This window comes from Cupressus sempervirens, chromosome 3 (genome assembly GCF_028749045.1).
Source record: "Cupressus sempervirens isolate cs-2001-9-10 chromosome 3, ASM2874904v1, whole genome shotgun sequence".
Classification (NCBI taxonomy): domain Eukaryota; kingdom Viridiplantae; phylum Streptophyta; class Pinopsida; order Cupressales; family Cupressaceae; genus Cupressus; species Cupressus sempervirens.
In genome coordinates, this window is record NC_143120.1 from 171,409,114 (window position 1) to 171,420,007 (window position 10,894).

General features: G+C 34.0%; 1 pseudogene; it reads right to left on the minus strand.

The window, feature by feature from the left end:
* Positions 1–9,125: 9,125 nt before the first annotated feature.
* Positions 9,126–10,339, minus strand: LOC149565323 (peroxygenase-like; annotated as a pseudogene).
* Between the last annotated feature and the right edge of the window lie 555 nt (positions 10,340–10,894).

Below are 10,894 nucleotides of genomic sequence, written 5' to 3' on the forward strand. Positions count from 1 at the left end.
TAGAGCTCAAGTAGAAGAGATAAGATCTCTCAAGATTGAGCAGGAATCACAAGACATGATGCTTTGTGAAGTAATTGAACAAAAGAAGAGAGTCATTGAAGACAAGGCCATGATAGAAGATGACAAGAGAAACCTTGCCAATAGGTTGGAGGAAAAGTCAATTGAACTTGCAAGAATTTACAACATGCAGCTAGACACTTTAAGGTAGATGATGAATGCCCATCATGAACTGAATGTCAAGGACATTGAGATCTCCACACTGAAAATGCAAAATGAACAACTAAAAAATGACCTGAGAAGAGAGAAGGAAATTGTAGAGAGCTTCAACAAACCTAATGAAGCTATCAAATACTTTGAACATCTGTTGAAATCACCAAGATCTAGCAATGACACTTCAGGACTAGGATACACCAGCACTGAAGAAGGAGATTCATCTAAGACTGGAGAAGAAAGAAGTGAAAAAGGTAAGGACACTAAACCCACTTGTTATTTCTATGATAAAAAGGGACATACCTCTAATGTATGCAGGAGCAAGAATTCCAATTAGCATAACAAACCTAAAAACATTGGTCACTATCACAAGTGCAATAAGCAAGGTCATCAAGCACAAGACTACAAGATTAGAACCATAAGGACACCAAGATTTGAAGGTCACTGCTACAATTGCAAGAAGTATGGACATAGAGTCTTTGAATAAAAATCAAAGCCTATGTGGACACCAAATCAACAAGCAAAGACCAAAAGTCATGGATATCACTACAATGGGGACTACAACACTAGGCAGAGTTGTCAGTACTATCAAGAATATGGACACATTCCTGAGAATTGCATTAGAACACACTTTAGTGGCAACTACAATAGGTGGTTGAGTCAAACCACTTGTTTTAGCTGTCTAAAGATAGGACACATCAGTAAGTATTTCCCAACCAGGCCAAAGGCACCCAACTCTAAGTTCAACAAAGGGAAAGAAAAAGTTGATGTTGAACATATTAGAGGATAGATGAATAGGACATGGAAGAGAAGAGATGGAGGCAACACACCCAATGGAGGGATCACTTCACCTAAAAGGTCAAGTGGTCACACTTCATCCAACTAAGAAAAAGAAGGTGTATGAGATTGATATTTAATGCTTTATCATACATCAACTCAAAAAATAAATGAGCACTGCAAAGGATAGATCAACATGAATAGAGATGAAAAGTTAAATCTTTAAAATTTTCAAAGTGTTTCCAAGTAAGGAAGGTTGTCTTCAGGAGCTGAGTGAAATCTCAGTATCTGCCGAGTCGTCTAGAAAAGTTAGTAGAAGCCAAGTTAGTAGTTGAAGCTGAGTAAGGGAAACTCTAGTGTATGTCGAGTGATTGAAAATCAATGGAAGCTGAGTAACACAAAATTGCTTAAGAAGCTGAGTGGATAGTTGTAAACACACTGAGCATTAAATGCTATGAAACGAAGGGTATATGTTCATATTTTGAATCATTTTTCATTATCGTGATCAAACAACAAGAATGAGAAGAGTGCAAAAAGGATTTTGAAGCAAAGTTTGAAGCATTTGAGAAAATTTCAACGCAAATTCAACATAATTTCGATGATTCAAGGTATTTTATTTGTGCTGAGCTACCCAATTTTGCTATTTCTTTGTATTGAAACCCTAGATTGCACAAATGGCTTTGAGTTTTAGGAAACCCCATGAAAAGGAGCCATTTGAAGTCCAATTAGTATCTAATGAAGTCAAACGACCTAACTTTAGACCTATTTTAGAAGTTGCGTACAAAAATGACCCTGTTGGAGCCCTATCCATTATTCCTCCTAAGGTAGTAATGGTTCAGGATGTAAGGAGATGTTACAACTGCAAAACAGGTGCTATTGGAGACATGGAAATTAGGAAAGCATACAATAAGTTGTGTGAAAATGGGATTTTGAAAGAAGAATATCAAATCATTGAGAAGAAGGGCTTAACCTATGCCCTAGATTTCTCGACTATGTTTAAGAAAGAATGGGTCATAATTGTGTTGAGCAAGATACACGATGGAAGTTTGTGGTTGGAAGATGGACCAATCAAAATATCAAAAAGAATTATTCATAGGGTAACAAGATATCCAACCCTAGAATAGCCCAAAACCCTGAGAAGTGACTCTAAAGAAGCAATTGAGAAGAACATAGGGGCCAAATGGAAGAAGAGAGGGATGACCATAGATACTATCAAGGATCCTCTTGTTGATTTTGTAGTCAAAATAATATCTCACAAATTCTATCATTCGAGCTGACTGAATAGTGTTCCATGTATTGCAATGGATGTAAGGTATAAAATTGTGAAAAAGGATCACACCTATGACCTAGTAGAGTTGCAGTTACAATAGATTATGGAGAATCTTGGAGCTATAAGGAGATCCAAGAGTGCACAATGAAAATTTGGATCAATTTTGATTTGTTTATTCTTTTATATATAGAATGAGTTTCCTTCTTTTGGTAAAGCCAGTTGGAAAATTAACAGGTTAGTGGTAGTGCAAGTGAATGAATATATTGAATAGATGGGAGCCAATTTTGAAACTATCATGACCAGTTATTTTGAGGACTTCAAAAAGTCAATGAAACAGAGACTAAGGATTCCAGTCTCACTTGTGGAGCGACACATTAATGATATTTGTTTTCTTGTTGACATTGATTACACCTATATCCAAGTACAAATTCCAAGGGTAAGATGTCTTAGGCCTCTTGGCTATGAAATAAATATAGATGAGGCATCTACAACAACATTTCTTGTAGAGGATATTGATAAGAGTGCTAAGCCCTTTGGAACATTTGATGTTGTTAAGTCCAAAGTGGAAATAGAATTGAAGACTGCCTCCACAATCAAGAAAAAGGATAGATTGGTGAAGAAACTTAAAGCTAGATTTTGAGAAGGGGCATTAGAGGCCAAGGAAGAAGAAGATGAAGAAGAAGAAGAAAAGGAACTCGACCAAGAGCCACTAGCACTAACTTAAGGCATGGGTGAGGATGCTAAAGAAATAAAAGGTACCGAGGAGAAAGAGGAAGAAGAGGAAGTACCTAAGGTAGAGGCTAAGAAGAGGAAAGCATAGAAACAACTTGTAGCTCAGCCTAAAAGCAAGAAGAAAGCAAAGCCTAGCCCAACTAAACCTACCACAAGGGCAAACACAAGGGCTAGAATAAAGGTAGCCAAGGAATAGGAGAAGAAAAAGGCTATAGAGCAAGGAGGACTAGTAAAGAAGAAGCCAAGGAGAAAATATGTGACACTTCCTAAGTCAGATGAGGAGAGAACTAAGTCTAATGATAACAACTAGTTTAGAGTGGTAAGTCACACCACCATATCTGATTTAGAAAATACATGTGACAACATTAGGGACAATGCCGACTTGTTAGGGCTTAAAGGAATTGATTTCAATAAGTTGACAAGAGAGGAGGAAAACATGGTAGAAGAGTCAATATACACCATGCTGGCTAAGTTCAAGAATACTCCACTTGAACTAGATAGTTCTATGCCTAAGGAGCTATATTCCATTATAGAAAATAAATGGCATTCTTTCTTGAATATGGAGAAAGAAATAAGAGAGTCAACATTGGCTCATGTGATGCCTGAACTTACAAAAGGCCAAATAAGTAAGGCAAATAAGAAGCATGGGAGAAAATTTGCACTCAAGTATAGAGCCTTTAGCATTTTACAGAATAATATTGAAGATGTTGTGAAGAAGTCCACTCTCATGTGGAAAGTAATTTATGGGCTCACAACAATGAAGTAAGGACAAGAAGATCCCTTTGAGGGAAGAAATGATGAAGATGATGATGAGGATGATAAGGACAAAGAAGGAGAGAAAGAAAAGGAAAATGTTACAATGGAGAAGGAGATACAAAAAGTGACATGGCAATTGCTGAACAACATTCATGTCCTGGTAGTAGATATAGAAGAGATATTCATTCTCTTACGAAGAGCATCAACTACCCTACCACCTCCTAGCCCTCCACATGTAACTCCCACACCTACAGATTTAGTGATAGTAAAAGATGTCCCTAACACCTTTGGTCAAAGCATAAACCCACTGACTATAGAGGATCTCAAAAAGATCCTTCACTAGACCACTTTACAATCACAACTATGTACCAATCCAGTTTTGGTAAGTGTGGAGGAACTTCAGAAGGTTGTAGTTGAGATAACAAAGGAGAAGGTGAATCCACAAGAACCACCTTCACATACTCCAACTGCTACAAGTGGAAAACCCCAAGAGCAAGCAATACAAGACACATTTACTAGGGTTGATTCCACAATTACAATGAATTCAACTGCCGAGGAGCTAGCAAAGGAGCAAACAGGACAAAAGGATACCTTTGTCATTACAACACAAGGACAAGGTGCACCCCGTCAAATAAAAATGATTGATCAAGGAAGAACTAAAGAAGATAAGGAGAGCCCTAAGGAGAAAGAACAAGAGGCAATTCAAACATTGATAAACTTGCCTACAATAGGGACTCCTACAAGAACTACACAACAACTGAGCACTAATGCAGTACCACTTCAAATATCAGCACCAGGCTTGAGCTCTACCAAGGTTGCAAGGGTACTTCACTATGGAGACCCTGCTCTTGATGAGGAGATAGTCATTCCCAAGTATGACTATAAAACTATGAGCATAGATTAGATTAATGAAGTGCAAGAGGCACTAGAGAAGAAGAAGAAACAAGAGATACTCAAAAAATGAGTATAGGCAAAGGCAACCTTTATTGAAATTAAAGACATCTTTTTAGATGCATTCAGCTTGCAAGTACTTGATAGAACCAAGCCCATAATAGAGCAATTATCCAACATAGTGGACCAGGTATAGAATAAAGACCTAGACACAAATGCAAAATTATTAGAATGGTCTGAAAGGAAGTTTCAAATGAAAGTGAATGAGAAAATATCCAGTGAAATATCACTATCTCAATTGGAGCTAGCGAAAAATGAAGGAGTGACTTCTCAAATTTATCAAAGGCACTGTCTAAGAATTTTAGTTATGTCCTTATATGAAAATTTAGACAAAATTGTCAAAAACTTTTTTCCTTGTTAATGAAGTTGAATGGATTTGAACAAGCTCCATAATGATTACTCCTTATTAAGTGCAAGTCAGTGACGTTATAAGGTATGAGGTTGGGATCTATTCTAGATGAACTTGGTATTATAGAATTCCCTCAATCATTGTCTCTAAGCAGACAAGATTTATATCAAATAATTGAAGTGTAAAAGGATTAGAGGCATTAAATTTCCACGATCCATACTAATAAGTTGATTAGTACATCTTGTTTCTAGATTGAACTACATACGATTTGTTTGCATCAATACTTTTGATCCATTTTGCTTGATTAGGATGTGAAAAGACAGCTGAAGTAGAAAAATGAATTAAAAACTTGATTCAAGAAAATAACATGCAACTCAATCTAGAAATAAATCGCACTCAGCCCAAAAGATTCTAGGTTCTCCATAAACTAGAAAAAGAAACACATTCAAAATAATTGCTAGAAATTAACATTATTATTTATGTAATAAATGTAAGAATTGTTCAATAGAAAAATTGAATTAATATTAAGAATAATTTAATGAATGATATTTGAGAGAGCAATAATATTATTACAAAAGTCTATAAAGAGGAAGAGCAGTGGATTCACACCTTTGTATGTGTCCCATGGATAAACAATTCCATCTTTGTTCTTGTCATGCTTTTGCAGAGCACTCATGTTGTTTTCATCAATTTCTGTAGTAACATAAGACAATGATGGGGACACAACCCAAGAACAGAATGGAACCAACAGAAAAGAAAAATTATATTAACTGAGAAAATAAGCTAGTACAAACAGTACAGAGAAAATAAACTTCAAAACATGCCCTAAGGGCTTACAATAGCATAAATCTGGAGATAATTTATCCTTTTAGGACCTCCTCTCAAACTCCACTCCGAACTGTCGTTTACAATGCCAAAAATCTCCTTAAATAGACCCTGGAGGGTTAAGGACTAGGAGTACATTCTAGAAAGTGCTAGTAGGCATCCACTGACCAAATAGAAGGTTCTAGAAGCGGCGTTAGAAGTCGGTGCAAATTTAGAAGAATCTAGAAACGGTAACCGAACTTTCGGGAGGCATAACTTTTGAACCGTAGCTCCGATTGACGAACCGTTTACATTTTCGAAAAGCTCTCGAAGCGCTCTATAGCCCTATGGACCAGCTTTGCTCGTCTTCCATTTTTTGGCCTTTTTCGAGGTCATTTAATGCCCCTAACCTGACTCTGAAGCATTCTTAGGAGGTCTCCAAAGCCTGAAAAACTGCCATAACTTTCAAACCGTGGGGCCTTTTGACCTGATTCTTTTTTTGGAATGCTCTAAATCACAATTACATTCATCTGGCCAATTCACACCTTCTAGGTCACCAAAATGATGGCCAAATTGCATGCTCCTATTTTTTTGGGATTTTCAAACACACTGATAGTGGAACTGTGAGAGTTGGAACCTTTATTTGACCCAAATGGGTATCCAAAAATGTAAAGACATGAAACAGAAACTAAGTCTAAGTACATTTTTTTTGGGTGACACAGGATTGCCCTTATACCTCTGGATGCTCCTGCATCAGACAATCTTTATTACCAATACAAATAAACTTAAAAAGCTATCAAACCTGCATGGTTCATAATATTAGTTGTAAATTTGTTGGATTAGATTATGTGAATTCTTTATTGCATTAATGTTTTAGATTATTTTACAATCAATCATCAAGATGAAATGATAAGAGAAAAGAATGGTCTTTAATAATTTCAAACTCATCCCCAAACAAACCAATATTAAAATTGATCTCTTAAACAGCCTATGAAATCCAAATATAATCAAACAAAAATGTTATTATTATTATTTTTTTTTCCAATGGCGAGTAAGAAATATAATGACAAGGCAGGCGTACCTTCATTTCCCTGGTGAGGGTCTTCATTCAAGCTGTGGGAAGAGTTCATTTTTCAGTCTGAGCTTGTGAAAGAAAAGGCTTTGCTTTGTTTTGTGTAGTGTTTAGTGTTTAGTGTTGGGTCTCTATATAGCAAGCAATACACTGATTCTATCGGATAACCAATGATAGCCGCCCTCAACTAACGTGTACTAAGTGATAGCTGCATTTTAACTAAACGTGTACACTTCTGGCAAAACATGAATAATAAGCATACAGCTATATGGACCCCAAAATAAAAACATCTTTTAAATGCTCAGCGCAATGAATACAAGGTTGTGTGTCATCTCTAAACTGTGACAGCAATGTTAATTGTTTACTTAATTCATTGACATCAAGATAATGAGCTTCTGCATGTTTAGAGTATTGATTTTATATACGATAGTCAATTGAAAACAGCCAGTACAGAACATTTGGAATATGCATAAAATCTCAGGTTGAATTCTTTATGGATTTGAATTCTTGTAGAAGCAACCGTGGTGGCTTGTAATAATCTTTCCATCGTGTCCATACTCAACTGCTTTTAAGGTACAAAATAAGCTACGTAGAGGACGCGTCCAATTCATTTTAGTACGACCAATTCATGTCAATCGATAAAATGGAAATTTCTTTTAATTTTTTAATTAGACCTAAACGAATTAGTTGTAACAAATCTTATTTGGAAGTTTTCTCATTTGAGTTCGTAGTATTTTGATATTTGTTATAGGATTTTTGTTTTTAAGAATGAGAAATTATATAGAATTTTATGTGCCTAAGTACATTTGTAAAGATGTGTCATAATAGAAAATATGGTCCTTTTCATAAATAAAATTATTGTTTTATGTATATTTTAAAGTGTTTGGTTTACTTTTTTATGTAATTTAATTTCATTTGGATTTTTTATTGATCATACATTATTGTTTTTATATAAAGGCCATAAAAATTAGGGTGTTGTTTTTTAAGGAGAACTATTTGGATGTCATATAATCAATAGTTTAACAACAATGACACCTTAAAAATAAAAATAGCAATTAATTCATGAACTTCAGCGAATATAAATCCTTCAAACCATCAAAAAATGTCTCTAAATCTAAAATCCCCTTTAACATCCATTAATTGACATCAAATTTTTCATTTGAATAATGAAATAAAAATACATTCATAAAAGATGAAAATCAAGTTGTATGGGAGCATTCCAATTACAAAATAACTAGCTTATCAAAGCACATGCAACCCTTCACTAATTAAGCCATGTGCTTTACTGTAACAAAGATGTGAAACCATAAATCCAACATAAGCACTCCAATCTATTCCATAAGTATGTTGTTATTTTCCATAAATATTGAAATGAACATTGTCTATAAAACACTACCAAATTGTGTTGGGTGCTCTCATATCTAGACATTGCCCACCCTCATCAGACATATATGTGGGTTTGTTTGACACACATGTTGAGCTTCCATGCCTCAAAGTTATTAATTTCAATAAATTTCCTCACTTTGAACCTATCATTTAAAATGTTCGAAAAATGATTTTCCAAAATCAATACCATATCTTAACACAAACACTACAAAAATAAGCATTTTGATACTATGCAAACCCAAAAACTAAATTTTGCAAACACAAAGGGAAATGAAATGAAATGACAAGAGAACGCATAAGATACTGATTTATATGGGCAAAACCTCGACATAACATCAAGTAAACATCCTCAACTAGACAAGGTACCAAAATCTTTATTATTAAAGAAAACAATCATAGACTCCATAACTTGCTGCATCACTCTTACAATTTGAAATTTACAGTTTACAATAACATTACAATTGCTTTTGCTTTTGCAATCTACAATTTACAACCGTAACTTTGTCTTCAAGACAACCAAGATAAATAGAATATCCTCAAAATAACAACCAAAAAATATCCATTGTATAATTCCTTTAAACAATTAAAAACGTTTTAGAATATCTTCAAAATAACAACCAAAACATATCCTTTGTATTCCTTTAAAAAATAAAAACGTTCTTTTTAAAGTTCAAAAATCTTTAAAATATGTCTTCTTTCGTTACTTTAGAACTTCATTATGGCTGCTCTGCATTATTGTCATATTCCAACAAAATGCAGACTTCACATATACAAATTACATAATTTTGAAAACTTCCAAAAGAAATCATAATTGTCTATCATTGCTTTTTTGAAGAAATCTTCTTTTCGAAAAATACGAATAAGCTACCGTCATAAAGACCTCTGATGGCCGCTTTGTCCAAGAATCCATTTTCATTTTTGGCCAAATTATATAAGAGCTCCCATTCTGCCTTGGCTAGAATCCTGCAAAGTGCACACCCAATGTGTGCAGTGTCATAATGTTAGATGATACTGTACGCTGTGAACAGCATGTTTATGTATGAATTCAGATCTTCATTGGACAAGTTTACATAGTGTGTCTTACATTCTGCTTAGATATAATTTTATGTGAATTATGAAAATATGGATTGCTTAAATATTTCTACAATAAATTTATATATTACATATTATATTTTAACAGCTTATTTGAAATTAGATAATTCTTATTAACCAATTCACACCATTTCAAATAAATGATCTAAACAAATCCAAATCAAATCAATTTAGTTGATATCTCAATTCATTAAAACTTACTGTCCAAAAAGTCTCTTGGTTTTCTATTAGCTCTAACCCTGGAGTCCACCACCTCTGCTTTTGAGAGCATGTCTGGATGAGTGCGTGCATATTTGTTAAAAATAGCTTCAAACTTGTTTGGAACAAATCTTCCTCCAAAATCATATACACCTGTGTCGCTACCATGCTTTGCTCTCTTTATATTCTCAACATATATTGCTAATTGCACTGATGGTATCCATCCCTGTAATGGGTACAAATCAACATAAGAGAATTCATATTATTTTTGGAGATAAAAAACTTGTACATAATTAAATTTAGAAATAAGGGTAAGGTTATCTTATTAGATATTTATTTTTAAAAATATAATTATATATTAAGGAAGAAATTAAGCTTGGAAAAATAAGTTAACTTTAACTAATTAACACTTCTAGTCTAGAAATTACATCTTAATGTATGATAGTTAAACCCGCCAATATTTCACCTCAGAAATAAAAATGTACTTACAGGAATGGTAGAGTAGCTCAATGCTAAATGGATAAGCACTCCTAATACTAATGATATGGAGAAGCTGAAGCCCACTGCACGGAAACCTGTGAATTCAGCCACTTCAACATAAAATTAAAGAATGTAAAAATATGGGAAAAAAGGTTCACATATATATGGTATTGAATTTGTACCTGCAAAAGTCTCCCATGGATAAATGATCCCATCTTTATTACGGTCAAAAAAATGCTACGTGCTTTTGCAAAGGAGTCATGTTTTGATTAAATCTTACATAAACATAAGGCAACCTCAATAGTTTAGATCATGCTCAATAATTCATCGAAATAAAACAATAAGAAAAATGATGATAGAATTTGATGAAAACCTTGTTGAAACATTTTACACTTAAAAATGCCTTTTACAGGGCTAATTAAATGATGAATGGTAGAAAATACAAGATGATATAAAGCAATCTGAAGCTTCGAGGTATAAACACAAATCAATGATAAATGACAGAATATGATGATCCAAAACTTTGACAAAGCATTTCACATTATTAACCTGTTTAACAATGCTAATTGAAATAAGAAATTTAATCAAAGGAAATGCTAAACAGTTCATTAGAACTCTGAAATAGTTCTTAGACTTTGTCAATTGTTTAGTGTTGGGTCTCTATATAACAAGAGAAAAGACTAATCATGTCCAATCATCTCCCTGAAATTGAATGCCAAGCTGAATATGTAACGTATACACTTTTCCCATATCTTCAATGGTAATCATATATTGATATGGATTCAAAAAAAACATTTCGAATACTTACAATAAAAAA